This window comes from Gorilla gorilla, chromosome 2 (genome assembly GCF_029281585.2).
Source record: "Gorilla gorilla gorilla isolate KB3781 chromosome 2, NHGRI_mGorGor1-v2.1_pri, whole genome shotgun sequence".
In the NCBI taxonomy this organism is placed as follows: Eukaryota; Metazoa; Chordata; class Mammalia; order Primates; family Hominidae; genus Gorilla; species Gorilla gorilla.
In genome coordinates, this window is record NC_086017.1 from 35,742,344 (window position 1) to 35,760,617 (window position 18,274).

General features: G+C 38.2%; 1 long non-coding RNA gene across 1 annotated transcript in view; it reads left to right on the forward strand.

Moving 5' to 3' along the window:
• LOC129532655 (uncharacterized) overlaps positions 1-18,274 on the forward strand; it is a 305,109-nt gene that overhangs the window by 68,609 nt on the left and 218,226 nt on the right. The window lies entirely within an intron of this gene.

Genomic DNA, 18,274 nt, shown 5'->3' on the forward strand with positions numbered 1-18,274 from the left:
TGTTGGAATAACCTTGCATCCCAGGAATAAAGCCTACTTGATCTTGGTGTGTTAACTTTTTGATGTGCTGCTGGATTTGCTTTGCTAGTATTTTAAGGAGGATTTTTACATCTATGTTCATCAGGAATATTGGCCTGAAGTTTTCTTTTTTCACTGTCTCTGCCAGGTTTTGGTATCAGAATGAAAGACAGTTAGAGAGAAGGGGAAGTTCACATGCAAAGGGAACCCCATTAGGCTAACAACAGACTTTTCATCAGAAACATTACAAGTTAGAGAGATTGGAACCCTATTTTCAGCATCTTTAAAAAAAGGAAATTTCAACCAAAATTTTACATCCCATCAAAGCTTCATAAGCAAAGGATAAATAAAATCCTTTTTAGATAAGCAAATGTTAAAGGAACTTATTACCATCAGACCTGTCTTACAAGAGGTCCTTAAGGGAGTGTTGAACATGGAAATGAAATGAAGATACCTGTCACCACAAAAATACACTTAAGTACATAGCTCAATGACGCTACAAAGCAAGTATACAATCCAGTCTACACAGCAACCAGCTAACAACATGAGGACAGAATCAAATCCTCACATATCAATACTAACCTTGAATGTAAATGGGCTAAATGCCCCATTTAGAAGGCATAGAGTGGCAAGTTAGATAAAGATGCAAGACCCAACTATTTTCTGTCTTCAAGAGACCCATCTCACATGTAATAAAACTCACAGTCTCAATGTAAAGGGATGGGAAAAGGTCTGTCAGGCAAAAAGAAAACAAAAAGAGCTGGGGTTGGTATTCTTATATCAGACAAAACAGACTTTAAGCCAACCATGATAAAACCAAAAAAAATAAAAAGAAGGGCATTACATGATGATAAAGGGTTCAATTCAGCAAGACTGAACTATTCTAAATATATATGCACCCAGCATTGGCACACCCAGATTCATAAGATGAGTTCTTGGAGATCTACAAAGAGACTTAGATAACCACAAAATAATAGTGGGAGATTCAACACCCCACTGAGAGTGTTAGACAGTTCATTGAGGCAGACAACTAACAAAGATATTCTGCCTTAAACTTGACAGTTGGACAATTAGACCTAATAGACATCTGCAGAATACTTCACCCAACAAAAACAGAATATACATTCTTCTCATTTGCACATGGCACATATTCTAAGATCAACCACATGCTCAGACACAAAACAAGTCTCAAAAAATTAAAAAACAATCAAAATTATACCAACCATACTCAGACAACAGCACAATAAAAATAGATATCAATACCAAGAAGATCTCTGAAATCCATACAATTATATGGAAATTAAACAACCTGTTCCTAAATGATTTTTGGGTAAAGAATGAAATTAAGGCAGAAATCAAAAAGTTCTTTGAAACTAATGAAAACAGACACAACATACCTGAATCTTTGGGATACAGATAGAGCACAGTTAAGAAGAAAGTTTATGGTGCTAAACACCTACATCAAGGAGTTAGAAAGATCTCAAATTAGCAACCTAATGTTGGACCCAGAGGAACTAGAAAAACAAGAACAAATCAACCCCAAAGCTAGCAGAAGAAAATAAATAACCAAAAACATAACTGAATGGAATAAAATTGAGATTCAAAAATCCATACAAAATATCAATGAAACCAAAGGTTTGTTATTTGAAAGAATACTTAAGATTGACAGACTGCTAGCTAGATTAATAAAGAAAAAAAGAGAGATGATCCAAATAAGCACAATCACAAATTTGAGAAAGGTGGTGATACAACCGACCCCACAGAACTAATAAAAAACTCCTTAGATATTATTATGAACACTTCTATGCACACAAACTAGAAAACTTAGAAGAACTGGATAAATTACTGGAAACACACCCTCTCAAGATTGAACCAGGAAGAAATTAAAACCCTGAGCAGACCAGTAAAAAGTTCCAAAATTGAATCAGTAATAAAAAACCTAGCAACTGAAAAATACCCTGGACCAGGTGGATTCACAGCTGAATTCTATTAGATGTCTCAAGAAGAGCTAGTACCATCCTACTGAAATAATTCCCAAAAATCATGGTGGAGGGACTCCACCCTAACTCATTCTACAAAGCTAGTTGTTTTTAACGCTCCCCAGATGATTCTCATTTCAGCCAAGATTGATAACCACTGAGCTACAGTATCCAATGAGGTAGTCAGTGTGTTTTGGGAAAGAAGAATTGAGGAATAGAGTCTACATCCCATTCATCCCACTTCTTGGCTCTTCCAAAGAGTGGATGTGGGATCAGTTTCCACTCTTAGGGTAGCACCCCGCATGTCCACCTTTGAAAGTCAACTAAGTATCTAGCTGCTTCTGGTCCTCTCAAGGTTTTTCTTCTTTTCTCTAGGCCTTTGGTTTTTAAAATCTCTTCTTTTTTCGCTTCTTCTCTCCTTCTGCAGTTCCTTTCCCAAGGCCTACCTTTTCTTTTTCTTTTTCTTTTCTTTTCTTTTTTTTTTTGAAACAGGGTCTCACTCCATCACCCAGGCTGTAGTGCAGAAGCACAATCATAGCCCACTGTAGTCTTGACCTCCCAGGCTCAAGCAATCCTCCCATCTCAGTGTCCTGAGTAGCTGGGACTACAAGCACATGCTACCCTGCCTGGCTAGTTTAAAAAAAAAATTTTATTTTTGTAGGTACCAGCTCTTGTGATGTTGCCAGGGCTGGTCTCAAATTTTTGGGCTCCTGAGTGATTCATCCCCCTCAGCCTCCCAGAGTGCTGGGACTACAGGCATGAATCACCTTATCTAGCCAACCTTTTCTTGTGACTAGCCTTTGCTGAAAGGATTTGGTCAGTATTCTAGATCTAGTTCTGTTGCTAAAACTGTCACAGGGCTTTGGTTACTAGAGGTAAATTCAAGGCAGGTAGGGAAGATCAGGCTCTTAGCATAACTCATTCTTGAGAAGGAGCATGCAAAAGGCCTTTCACACTGCCAAACTAGCTTACTGCCAATCTACCTTCTGTATATTATTATGATGAAAGAAAATCTGGCCTCTTTTTCTCCTAAAATTTTATTATCAAAGACCTCTTTTGTTATCCTAGTTTGGGTGTGTGCCTGCATCTAGGAAAAGATTCATCATGTGCAGTGGCAGGAGACATATTCCTTGACAAGAAAAATCTAAGAAAAAGCAAACCAAAATAATAATGAGATACTACTCTTTATTCTATATTAAATTAGCAAAATATTGTTTTTCCTTCTGTGAGAATATCCTATTTTTGATTGCTATGATACCCTTTTGAGGAAACAATTTGGCAATTTGTATCTTTATCCATGAGAGCAGTTATATAATTTTTTTCGTAATCGATACCTGAGGAAACAATCTAAAAATGCAGAAATGACCTCATTTGACAAAGGGGTTTAATGTGGCTCCATCTATTAATACTGAAAAACTGATAATAGCCTAAGAGTACATAACATTAGGAGAATGACGGAGCAATTATAGAATATTCATCTGAAGGATTATTGTTATTTCTAAAAATGATATTTACAAACTTCTGGTTTAAAACAGTGTCTAGCTAGCAGCGCTTAAATTGTAATTTCTCACTGAAATATCCATAATGACTACTCCTAAAAGCCAAAGCCAACAGACGAACTTATGCTAGAAGTTTTAAATTTCTTCTACCCAGAGAAAATCTGCTTAAGTTTGGCTTCATTCTATAAAGCCTTCCCAGAAAAAAATACAAAGGTACTCTTCACTTTCACTACTGTCTTCTTTGACTCAAGGGTCTTACCAATCAGAGAAAAGGACATATGTTCTTCTACTGCCATGAGTCTTCATGTGTAGTCTCAGACCAGCAGAATCAGCATTACTGGAGAACTTGTTAGAATCAGACACTTTGTGCATGGGACCCAGAATCACCTGCAGATGATTCTGATACACCTATAATTTGAGAACCATTGCTGTCATGCATAGGTGCTGATTTTTGAGGCAGCCAAATCATTCTTTCTGTCCCCTACTTCATTTGCCAACTTTATTTGAAAGGACAGAGACAGCCATTCCTAGAAACTAGTGACAAGAAAGCTCAGGGTATCTGGTAGTAGCCAGTGGCATTCTGGGAGATATGGTCTCCAGGAAGAAAGTGCTAAAAAGAGAAGAAAGGTGAAAGAACTTGTCAGGATATTCTGTAAATGGTAGCTTGTCTCTCTCTTTTTTTTTTTTTGAGACGGAATCTTGCTCTGTTGCCCAGGCTGGAGTGCAGTGGCACAGTCTCAGCTCACTGCAACCTCTGCCTCCTGGGTTCAAGCATTTCTCCGGCCTCAGCCTCCTGAGTAGCTGGGATTACAGGTGTGTGCCACCATGCCCAGCTAATTTTGTATTTTTAGTAGAGATGGGGTTTCACCATGTTGGTTAGGCTGGCCTTGAACTCCTGACCTGATGATCCGCCCACCTAGGCCTCCCAAAGTGCTGGGATTACAGGCGTGAGCCACTGCACCCACCTTGTCTTTATTGATTCAGAGAATCACAGAACCAGGTGTGAAAGGCAACATTACCTCAGTAGAGCAGAGAGTGCTGCTCCAGGTGAGTGGTAGCAAGAAACTTGCAATTTGACCACCATTTCAGTGCCCAGATTGCTGGGCAAAAGGTGAGCAATATTGTCTTGTAGAGGATGAAGGAGGACGAAGGATGGAACCAACAACCAACATGGAGCTAATTGAAAAAAATGCCATGGTATAAGGGAAGAGAACAGACTCATAAAATACCTGTAAAAATTGTCTACTATGGGATTTAGAATAAACATGGAAATTCTCAGTAGTATGCAAAGAGATACAGCCCCTATGGAAGAGTAGCCAAAAATTATAAGGGAGGAAAAAGCTCTGATAAAAAGATAAGAGGATGAAATAAAAAGGGAGATGACTAATATTAATGTGGATTTCAAGTACATTAAAAATTAAATAGAATTAAAGTCCACATTAGAGGGAAAAAGATAACAATTTAGCATTATAAAAAAATCAAATCAACAAAGTCACACTCTTCTGGAATGTAGAAATAAAAGATAAATTGATAAAAATGATGACAAAAGTAATATAAACAGAAGACAGGGAATAAACATTAAACAAATGAATAGTTTGTGTTCATGAGAAAAATGCTGGAACAAATAACCATACATGTAATAGATGAGCTAAAAAGGCTAGTTTAGACATGTTGAAATATTTCATTATGCTCAAATAAAAGAATTAAAAAGAGACTCATATTTAAACTTACAGAGGGAAAATGATCTTGAACTAAACGACAAAGAAAAACAATCTCATATAATATCAAGCCATGGAGGAAAGAATTTACAAGAGTATAAAAATAAGTTGGCCTCAGAACTGGACTTTGCAATATGACTGCTCAAAAGATGAAGCTTGGAGCTCAAAAATGATGTTTTGTAAAAGATGACTATTGTGTAGCTTAAATTAGTTTAACAAGACAAATCTAAATAATTATTGTAAACTTTTTTACATCACTGAATACTTGTGTTAGTTTTTTGACATTTGAGTCCATTTTGTGTTGCTATAGCAGAATACCAGAGGCTGAGTAATTTACAGTGAAAAGAAACTTATTTGGTTCACAGTTCTGGAGGCCGGGAAGTCCAACACTGAGAGGCTACATCTAGTGAGGGCCTTCTTGCTGGGTCACAACATGGCAGAAGGCATCATTTGGCCAGAAAGAGCAGGAAATTAATCACACAACCTCAAGCCCTTTTATAATCAGCATTAATCAACTCATGAGGGTAAAACCCTTATGTCCAAAATAATTATTTATTTATTTATTTTTATTTTTTTGAGACAGAGTCTTGCTCTGTTGCCAGGCTGGAGTGCAGTGGCAGGATCTCAGCTCTGTTGAAGCCTCCCAGGTTCAAGCGATTCTCCTGCCTCAGCCTCCCAATAGCTGGGACTACAGGCACGCACCACTACACCTGGCTAACTTTTGTATTTTTAGTAGAGACAGGGTTTCACCATGTTCATTAGGCTAGTCTTGAACTCATGATCCACCTGCCTCAGCCTCCCAAACTGCTGGGATTACAGGTGTGAGCCACTGTGCCCGGCATGAACCAATCAATTCTTAAAGGTCTTACCTCACAACACTGTTGCACTGGAAGTTAAGTTTCCAACATGTCAACTTTGGGGGACACATTCACACCATAGCAGATGTATAATGCAAAAAACAACAATTTAATAAATTCAATATTTTAAATATTTATTATCAAGTAACATCTTTAATAATAAATAATAATGAAACAATAATCTAAGACTTTATTACTGGATTATCATAATATTAAAAACTGGTTGGGGGGAAAATAGTACCCCTATGCCTTATAAAAGAGGAAATTAAAAACTTTTGTTCTTAATTCTGAGAAGTTGAAGAAGGTCCAGGAATGATTTTGAAAAAAAAAAATTGAGGTAACCATTAACAAAATTAAAAATAGGACATACACCTTTTATGTGCTAGAATACCGAAAAGCAAAGAAAACATAGGAAACATGAATGCCTGAGAAATAAAGCAAAAAAAAGTATTGACAAAATAAACTAAACATATTAGTTACACCAAAAACGAAGTGTATTAAACGCTACGAAATGGTTAAAAACATGAGATTCTGTCCTGTTTCTGTCACTTGCTAACTTCAGTTTCTTAACATCGTTATTTAACTTCATTAAGATTCAGTTGTTTAATTTTCTACATGGTGATAGCAAGACCTACTTCTAAAGGCTGTTCAGAGGACTGAGACATTGTAGAAACAAACAAGTATTACCCAATATCTGGCATACTGAGAAGACAGCACACTCTCCTGGTTGAGAGCCTGTATTGTGAAGTCTGGTAGGTTTCAATCCTGGCTTGGTTACTTAACTAATCATGTGACTTGAGGTGAGTTACTGAGCTCTCCAAGTCTTAGTTTTTTTCATTTGTAAAATGAGCATAAAATAGTACCACACAGTATTGTCATAAAGATTTAAGTGAAATAATACATGTGAACTATTTGAGACAATGCCTTACTACAGACTACTCACTTATATTCATTATAATTATTAGAGTAAACTAGAAGCTTTACATCTGAAGTGTTAAAATGTGTATAAATAAAACTAACATTATTAATAAAAGAGCAATAGTAACATTTAAAAATATCAGACTGGCATGCAACACTAGTCAGTATTTGCATAAATACATTTGGTAGTTTCCTATGATGAAATACAGGCGTACCTTGGAGATATTATGGGTTTGGTTCCAGACCACCACAATAAAGCAAATATCACAGTAAACCTTGTCACGGTTTTCTGTTGCATATAAAAGTTATGTTTGTATTATACTGTAGTTTTTGAAGTGTGCAGTAACATTTTGTCGAAAAAACAACGTACATACCTTAAAAATACTTTACTGCTAAAATGTGCTAACACCTAAACCTTCAGGGAGTAATAATCGTTTTACTGGTGGAGAATCTTACCTCAGTGTTGATGGCTGCTGACTGATCAGCATGGTGGTTGTTGGAAGTTGGGATGGCTGTGGCAATTCCTTAAAATAAGACAGCAATGAATTTTGATGCATCAATTGACTTTTTTTAATGAAAGATTTCTCTGTAGCGTGTGCTGCTGTTTGATAGCATTTTATCCACAGTAGAACTTTCAGTATTACAGTCAATCCTCTCAAACCCTACTGCTGCTGTATCAACTAAGTTTATACAAAGTTCTAAATCTTTTGTTGTCATTTCAACAATGTTTACCGCATTTTCATCAGGAGTAGCTTCCATTTCAAGAAACCGCTTTCTTTGCTCACTCAGAGGAAGCAACTCCTCATCCATTCAAGTTTTGTCCTGAGATTGCAGTCATATCTTCAGGCTTTTAGTTCTTATTTTATTTTATTTTTTGAGACAGAGTCTTGCTCTGTCACCCAGGCTGGAGTGCAGTGGCATGATCTCGGCTCACTGCAAGCTCCACCTCCTGGGTTCACACCATTCTCCTGCCTCAGCCTCCTGAGCAGCTGGGACTACAGGCCCCTGTCACTGTGCCCAGCTAGTTTTTTTGTATTTTTAGTAGAGACGGGGTTTCACCGTGTTAGCCAGGGTGGTCTTGATATCCTGACCTCGTGATCCGGCTGCCTTGGTCTCCCAAAGTGCTGGGATTACAGGCATGAGCCACTGTGCCTGGGCAACTTTAGTTCTTATTTTAGTTCACTTGCTATTTCTATCACATGTGAAGTTCCTATCTCCACTGAAGATTTGAACCACTCAAAGTTAGCCAATATGATTAGAATCAGCTTCTTCCAAACTCCTAGTATTGTTAATATTTTGACCTCCTTCCATGAATCATTAACATTCTTAATGGTGTCTAGTATGGTGAATCCTTTCCAGAAAGTTTTCAATTTACTTCACTCAGATCCATGAGAGGAATCACTATCTATGGCAACTACAGTTTTATGAAATGTATTTCTTAAGTAAGAAGACTTGAAAGTCAAAATGATTCCTTGATCCATGGGCTGTAGAATGTATGTTGTGTTAGCAGGCATGAAAGCCTCAATTTCATTGTACGTATCTGTCAGAGCTTTGAGGTGACCGGGTGCATTGTCAATTAGCAGAAACATTTTGAAAGAAATCTTTTGTTCTGAGCAGTAGGTCTTAACAGTAGGCTTAAAATATTCAGTAAACTGTGCTGTAAACAGATGTGCCATCATCCAGGCTTTGTTATTCCATTTATAGAGCACAGGAAGAATGGATTTAGCATAATTCTTTAGGGTCCTAGAAATATTGTTATGTCTCAAGGAACAGGGATGACTGAGGGGGAGGGAGAGAGATGGAGGAATGGCCAGTGGGTGAAGCAATCAGAACATCACAACATTTATCAACTATGTTTGCTGTCTTATATGTGGGCATGGTTTGTGGCACTCCAAAGCAAGTATAATAGTGATCAAAGATCACTGATCACAAATCACCATGACAGATACGATAACAATGAAAAAGTTTAAAATATTGTGAGAGTTACCAAAGTGTGACACACAGATATGAAGTGAGCACATACTGTTGGAAAAATAGTGTAGATAGCCTTGCTTGATGCAAGGTTGCCACAAACCTTCATGTAGTAGTATTTACGTGTAGTAAAATACACGTCTGTGAAGTGCAACAAAATGAGGTATGCCTATAAAACATAGCCATTACCCAGTGTAAAACAATTCGTATGGAAAAACTGTGTAATATACATCTGGAATGGAATATTTATATCCAAGTATTAACAGGAGTTAACCCTTGGGAAATACACAATTTTGTTCTTTGTTTTTTTGTAAGTTTTGAAACATTCTGTAATAAGCATATATTATTTTTAAATCAATAAAAACATTGTATTTTAAAAGGTATGCTTCTGAAAAATGTTTGATTACACAAGGAAAAATTCTTAATATGATATTAAAAGAAAACAGACACAACATTTTATGTACGAAATTTATATGCCAAGTAAAAATGTGGGAAAATATTAGCAATATTGTTAGCATTGTTGTTTCTGGGTGGTAGGATTATTATTTATTTTTCTTCATACTTTGTATCTATTTTTTTTCCAACTTTTCTGTAGTACTCAAGCATATATGAGTAAAATGGGAAAGAGAAAACTAAAGTCAATAAGAATAAATCCTTTGTAAATAAGCCATTAATTCAGATACTGGCAAGTTGAGTTTAATAGAGCTGAAGGGAAGCTTGGAGAGCAATGTTTTTAATCCCCTTACTTTACTAGCGAGGGAGAGAGGCCAGGAGGTAGTGTGATATGCTGGGAGTCACAGAGGGAGTGAGTGAGTGAAAGAATCAGGCAGAGAACCCTGATCTCCTGTCTGCATAATTTTCTCACTAAATTGTATGCCTTACTGCAAATTTTGTGCAAATGCAGGTAGTTTAATGTAAACACCGAATTCCTTGTAAGGCGTAGGAGTGTTCTAATTTATCCCCAGCAGCAGGGAACGTTTTATTATAACACAGAAATACCTTTGATCAGAGTAACAGTTTGTAGAGAACAACCACAACCAAACATCAATATTTGTTTTTCAAGTGGCCACAAATACCCCATGTAAGTTGGTTTGAAGTTGTCTATATGGTCCCCCTCTCCAAACAGATATACGTTTTCCCCATGTTCTCCTGGGCATTTGGATTCGTGTCAATGGAAGTCAACAAAGTAGGCCCTGACAACTTGTTACATATTCAACAGCAGATCCAACCCAATTCCAGGCAGAGGTATTTTGTTGCCATCATACAACAAGGAGGCTATGTGGATTTTTGAAGCAGTTCCCAAGTGGAAGTCCTCAGAAGTCCAGTGTTAAGCTGAAATTTTCACTATCTAATTCAAATTTTACTATTTGTGGTAATGTAATTAAAGTGAGGATATATGGCAAATTGTTTATAAAGCAAAGTTTATTCACTTTTTTGATGAATGTCATATTTTTAAGGAAAGATAGTGACAGGTGTGTGTGTGTGTCTGTATAATGTCCTTACTTGAAAAAATAAAAAACTTATGTTGATCTCCAAAATGTTTTTGAAACTTTAAAGTCTGGGACCTATTCTTTTAAGTATTAGACATAAGAATTTGGAATTAGAAGAATCAGAGTTCAAATCTGGTGTTGTCATTGACAAAGTACACTGTGTGTACTTTGAGAAATGTATCAATATCTCTGGGTCTTTCTTTTTTTTAGTTGTAAACTAGGGAAGGTAGTTTATATTTAATCTCATAACGATTAAATATTCTTATTCTCATAAAATGTGAATGTTAAATAGTTTCATCCTGATATACTTGCTACAAAATCAGGGCATAATAGAAAGCTGTGATGTGGACATTGATTGTGTGAGATAAATTACAAATACATTACAAATTACAAATCAATAAATGTTGCTTCAATTTCCCTTGTTATTAGCACCATATAGTCATTTAAAAAAATTTCATTAGGGATGTCCTGAGGAAAATGTTTTTATCATATTTAAAATTTTCTCACTATAATCATATATCTTAAAAATTAGGTCTTAAAGCTTTCGCAGTAGGTTTCTAGTAGCAGTTTTCAAATAAATTCTCATATTCTGAGAACTTTAGGTTTACTTTAAAAGGATTGTTATCTAAGTCATCATCATATTCTACTGTTTTATAGCTTGACTTTGTGGCAAGTGTTTCTGGAATGGACAAAGGGAGGTGACTGTCCTGAGAGAAGAACATACTGAAGAAGTTGGTAATGGTGTCCATATGTGTTTGTGGAATGATAGAATATTAGAGACCACTTCACCAAACTCCCACATTTCACAGACATAACTCATGATGCTCTTGCTTCCTTGACTCTGACATTGCATTTGTTATCTTTACCTACTCATTACTCCCTCTTGCCTGTATTACTTTCTTTAATGGTTCAGCCACTGGGGTGTCTTGCTGTCTTGTTTCCATACTATCTTCTTACTCTCTAGACTTTTGAAATAGTTTAAGTCTGCCAAGCTTTCATCCCTAAACAAAGAAACTCTAAAATCTCATTTACTCAAGAAGTCATCCATGAAAGACTGTAGGTCAAGTTAGGGTTTAAAATTTCTTTTTCCCATTATAAAAAAACACACCAAAATCTTCAGCTAGGAGTAAATATTTATTTTACTATAGTTCAGAAATATCCATGTTTCTGAAGGTTACTTTTGATGGTGGGGTTATGATTATTAGTATGATTTATTCTTTATTTTTATTTGTATATCTCCTTGGGAACAATTTACGTTGGAATTATCAATGGGTTTGTTTGATATGTAAATGTAACACACAGATACACTTAACTCCTTTCTATGGTGCTGGGAGGGATTTGTCTCTTTGATGAAGTCTGGATTTGTTCAGCAAGTGTTTACAAGCACTCACTGTATGTAAGATGTGGTAGAAAGAGTTGAATTCAGCAGCTTGCAATATCAACAGATAAATAAGACAATAAGGACAGACATTGTCTTTAAAAGGTCATAGTTCTGGGAAAGATGGCCGAATAGGAATAGCTCCGGTCTGCAGCTCCCAGCAAGACCAATGCAGAAGGCAGGTGATTTCTCCATTTCCAACTGAGGTACCCAGTTCATCTCATTGGGACTGGTTAGACAGTGGGTACAGCTCACGGAGGGTGAGCAGAAGCAGGGTGGGGCATTGCCTCACCTGGGAAGTTCAAGGGGTCCGGGAACTCCCTCTCCTAGCCAAGGGAAGCTGTGAGGGACCTTGGCATGAGGGACAGTGCTATCTGGATCAGATACTTTGCTTTTCCCATGATCTTCACAACCCACAGACCAGGAGATTACCTCAGGTGCCTACACCACCAGGGCCTTGGGTTTTAAGCACAAAAGTGTGCAGACACTGAGCTAGCTGTAGGAGTTTTTTTTTTTTTTTTTTTTTTTTTTTTCATACCCCAGTGGTGCCTGGAACACCACCAGCAAGACAGAACTGTTCACTCCCCTGGAAAGGGGGCTGAAGCCAGGGAGCCAAGTGGTCTTTCTCAGGGGATCTGACCCCCATGGAGCCCAGCAAGCTAAGATCCACTGGCTTGAAATTCTCGCTGCCAGCACAGCAGTCTGAAGTCCACCAGGGATGCTCAAGCTTGGTTGGGGGAGGGGACTCCACCATTACCAAGGCTTGAGTAGGCAGCTTTCCCCTCACAGCATAAACAAAGCTGCCGGGAAGTTTGGACCAGGCAGAGCCCACCGCAGCTAGGCAAAGCCACTGTACCCAGACCGCCTCTCTAGATTCCTCCTTTCTGGGAAGGGCATCTCTGAAAGAAAGGCAGCAGCCCCAGTCAGGGGCTTATAGATAAAACTCCCATCTCCCTGGGACAGAGCTCCCTGGACAGAGCACCCTGGGGGAAGGGGTGGCCGTGGGTACAGCTTCAGCAGACATAAAGTTTCCTGCCTGCTGGCTCTGAAGAGAGCAGCAGATCTCTCAGCACAGCACTCGAGCTCTGCTAAGGGACGGACTGCCTCCTCAAGTGGGTCCCTGAGCCCCATGCCTCCTGAAGGGGAGACACCTCCCAGCAGGGGTCAACAGACGCCTCATACAGGAGAGCTCCAGCTGGCATCTGGTGGGTGCCCCTCTGGGAAGAAGCTTCAAGAGAAAGGAGCAGGCAACAATCTTCACTGTTCTGCAGCCTCCGCTGGTGATACCCAGGCAAACAGGGTCTGGAGTGGACCCCTGGCAAACTCCAGCAGACCTGCAGAAGAGGGGCCTGACTGTTAGAAGAAAAACCAACAAACAGAAAGCAATAGCATCAACATCAACAAAAAGGAAGACCATGCAAAAACTCCATCCGAAGGTCACCAACAGCAAAGACCATAGGTAGATAAATCCAACAAGATGAGGAAAAACCAGCACAAAAAGGCTGAAAATTCCAAAAACCAGAATGCCTCTTCTCCTCCAAAAGATCACAACTCCTCGCCAGGAAAGGGACAAAACTGGACAGAGAATGAGTTTGATGAATTGACAGAAGTAGGCGTCAGAAGGTGAGTAATAACAAACTCCTCCGAGGTAAAGGAGCATGTTCTAACCCAATGCAAGGATGCTAAAAACCCTGATAAAAAGTTAGAGGAATTGCTAACTGGAATAACCAGTTTATAGAAAAACATAAATGGCCTGATGGAGCTGAAAAACATAGCACGAGAACTTTGTGAAGCACACACAAGTATCAGTAGCCAAATCAATCAACTGGAAGAAAGGATATCAGAGATTGAAGATCAACTTAGTGAACTAAAGCATGAAGACAAGATTAGAGAAAAAAGAATGAAAAGGAATGAACAAAGCCTACAAGAAATATGGGACTATGTGAAAAGACCAAATCTATGTTTGGTCTACCTGAAAGTGATGGGGAGAATGGAACGAAGTTGGAAAACACACTTCAGGATATTATCCAGGAGAACTTCTGCAACCTAGCAAGACAGGACAACATTCAAATTAAGGAAATACAGAGAACACCACAAAGATACTCCTCTAGAAGAGCAACCCCAAGACACATAATTGTCAGATTCACCAAGGTTGAAATGAAGGAAAAAATGTTAAGGGCAGCCAGAAAGAAAGGTTGTGTTACCCACAAAAGAAAGCCAATCAGACTGATAGCAGATCTCTCTGCAGAAACCCTACAAGCCAGAAGATAGTGGGGGCCAATATTCAACATTCTTAAAGAAAAGAATTTTCAACCCAGAATTTCATATCCAGCCAAACTAAGCTTCATAAGTGAAGGAGCAATAAAATCCCTTATAGGCGAGCAAATGCCGAGGGATTTTGTCATCACCAGGCCTGCCTTACAAGAGCTCATGAGGGAAGGACTAAATATGGAAAGAAAAAACCAATACCAGCCACTGCAAAAACAAACCAAAATTTAAAGACCATCAACAGTATGAAGAAACTGCATCAACTAATGAGCAAAATGACCAGCTAGTATCATAATGATAGGATCAAATTCACACATAACAATATTAACCTTACATGCAAATGGGCTAAATTCCCCAATTAAAAGACACAGTCTGGCAAATTGGATAAAGAGTCAAGACGCATCGGTGTGCTTTATTCAGGAGACCCATCTCAAATGCAAAGACTCACATAGGCTCAAAATAAAGGGATGGAGGAAGATTTACCAAGCAAATGGAAACCAAAGAAAAGCAGGGGTTGCAATCCTAATCTCTGATAAAACAGACTTTAAACCAACAAAGATAAACAAAGACAGAGAAAGGCATTACATAATGGTAAAGGGATCAATGCAACAAGAAGAGCTAACTATCCTAAATATATATTCACTCAATACAGGAGCACCTGGATTCATAAAGCAAGTTCTTAGAGACCTACACCTACAAAGAGACTGAGACTCCCGCACAGTAATAGTGGGAGACTTTTATACCCTACTGTCAATATTCGACAGATCAATGAGACAGAAAATTAAGGATATTCGGGACTTGACCTCAGGTCTGGATGAAGCAGACCTAATAGACATCTACAGAGCTCTCCACCCCAAATCAACAGAATATACATTCTTCTTACCACCACATCATACTTATTCTGAAATTGACCAAATAATTGGAAGTAAAACACTCCTCAGCAAATGTAAAAGAACAGAAATCATAATAATCTCTCGGACCACAGTGCAATCAAATTAGGACTCGGGATTAAGAAACTCATTCAAAACTGCACAACTACATGGAAACTGAACAACCTGCCCATGAATGACTACAGGGTAAATAACAAAATTAAGGCAGAAATACATAAGTTATTTGCAACCAATGAGAACAAAGACACAATGTACCAGAACCTCTGGGACACAGCTAAAGCAGTGTGTAGAGGGAAATTTATAGCATTAAATGCCCACAAGAGAAAGTGGGAAAGATCGAAAATCAACACCCTAACATCTCAATTAAAAGAACTTGAGAAGCAAGAGCAAACAAATTCAAAAGCTAGCAGAAGACAAGAAATAACTAAGATCAGAGCAGAATGAAAGGAGATAGAGACACGAAAAACCCTTCAAAAAATCAATGAATCCAGGAGCTGGTTTTCTTGAAAAGATTAACAAATAGATAGAGTGCTAGCCAGACTAATAAGAAAAGAGAGAAGAATCAAATAGACACAATAAAAAATGATAAAGGGGAGATCACCACTGATCCCACAGAAATACAAGCTACCATCAGAGAATACTATAAACACCTCTATGCAAATAAACTAGAAAATCTAGAAGAAATGGATAAATTCCTGGACACATACACCCTCCCAAGACGAAACCAGGAAGAAGTTGAATCCCTGAATAGACCAATAACAAGTTCTGAAATTGAGGCGGTAATTAATAGCCTACCAACCAAAAAAAGCCCAGGACCAGATGGATTCACAGCGAAATCCTACCAGAGTTACAAAGAGGAGCTGGTACCATTCCTTCTGAAACTATTCCGAACAATAGAAAAAGAGGGACTCGTCCCTAACTCATTTTATGAGGCCAGCATCATCCTGATACCAAAACCTGGCAGAGACACAACAAAAAAAGAAAATTTCAGGCCAATATTCCTGATGAACATCGATGTGAAAATCCTCAATAAAATACTGGCAAATTGAATCCAGCAGCACAGCAGAAAGCTTATCTAAGCTTCATTCCACCACGATCAAGTCAGCTTCATCCCTGGTATGGTGGTTCAACATATGCAAATCAATAAACGTAATCAATCAGAAAACAGAACCAATGACAAAAACCACATGATTATCTCAATAGATGCAGAAAAGACCTTTGATAAAATTCAACACCCTTCATGCTAAAAACTCTCAGTAAACCTAGGTATTGATGGAACTTATCTTAAAATAATAAGAGCTATTAATGACAGACCCACAGCCAATATCATACTGAATGGGAAAAAGCTGGAAGCATTCCCTTTGAAAACTGGCACAAGACAAGGATGCCCTCTCTCACCACTCCTGTTCAACATAGTATTGGAAGTTCTGGCTAGGGCAATCAGGCAAGAGAAAGAAATAAAGGGTATTCAAATAGGAAGAGAGGAAGTCAAATTGTCTCTGTTTGCAGATGACATGATTGTATATTTACAAAACCCTATCATCTCAGGCCAAACTCTCCTTAAGCTCATAAGCAACTTCAGCAAAGTCTCAGAATACAAAACCAATGTGCAAAAATCTCAAGCATTCCTATACACCAATAATAAACAGAGAGCCAAATCATGAGTGAACTCCTATTCACAGTTGCTACAAAGAGAATCAGATACCTAGGAATCCAACTTACAAGGGATGTGAAGGACCTCTTCAAGGAGAACTAGAAACCACTGCTTAAGGAAGTAAGAGAGGACACAAACAAATGGAAAAACATTCCATGCTCATGGATAGGAAGAATCAATATCGTGAAAATGGCCGTACTGCCCAAAGTAATTTATAAATTCAGTGCTATTCCCATCAAGGTACTTTCTTCACAGAATTAGGAAAAACTACTTTAAATTTCATATGGAACCAAAAAGAGACTATATATCCAAGACAATCCTAAGCAAAAGGAACAAAGCTGGTGGCATCACACTACCTGACTTCAAACTATACTATAAGGCCAGAGTAACCAAAACAGCATGGTACTGGTACCAAAACAGATACAGACCAACGGAACAAAACAGAGGCCTCAAAAATAATACCACACATCTACAACTATCTGATCTTTGACAAACATGACAAAAGCAAGCAATGGGGAAAGGATTCCTTATTTAATAAATGGTGTTGGAAAAACTGGCTAGCCATATGCAGAAAACTGAAACCGGACCCCTTCCTTACCCCTTATACAAAAATTGACTCAAGATGGATTAAAGGTTTTAACTAAGGCCTAAAACCATAAAAACCCTAGAAGAAAACCTAGGCAATACCATTCAGGACATAGGCATGGGCAAGGACTTCATGAATAAAACACCAAAAGCAATGGCAACAAAAGCCAAAATTGACAAATGGGATCTAATTAAACTAAAGAGCTTCTGCACAGTGAAAGAAACTACCATCAGAGTGAACAGGCAACCTACAGAGTGGGAGACAATTTTTGCAATCTATCCATCTGACAAAGGGCTAATATCCAGAATCTACAAAGAACTTAAACAAATTTACAAGGAGAAAAGAACCCCATCAAAAAGTGAGCAAAGGATATGAACAGACACTTCAAAAGAAGACATTTATGTGGTCAACATGTGAAAAACAGCTCATCATTACTGGTCATTAGAGAAATGCAAATAAAAACCACAATGAGATACCGTCTCACTCCAGTTAGAATGACCATAATTAAAAAGTCAGGAAACAACAGATGCTGGAGGGGATGTGAAGAAATAGGAACACTTTAACACTGTTGGTAAGTGTAAATTAGTTCAACCATTGTGGAAGACAGTGTGGCGATTCCTCAGGGATCTAGAACTAGAAATACCATTTGACCCAGCAGTCCCATTACTGGGTATATACCCAAAGGATTATAAATCATTCTACTATAAATGCACATGTATGTTTATTGCAGCACTATTCACAATAGGAAAGACTTGGAACCAACGCAAATGCCCATCAGTGTTAGACTGGATAAAGGAAATGTGGCACATATACAACCATGGAACACTGTGCAGCCATAAAAAAGGATGAGTTCATGTCCTTTGCAGGGACATGGGTGAAGCTGGAATCCATCATTCTTAGCAAACTAACACAGGAACAGAAAACCAAACACTGCATGTTCTCACTCATAAGTGGGAGTTGAACAGTGAGGCACAGGGAGGGAAACATAGTACACTGGGGCCTGTTAGGGGTTGGGGGGCAAGGGGAGGGATAGCATTAGGGGAAATAC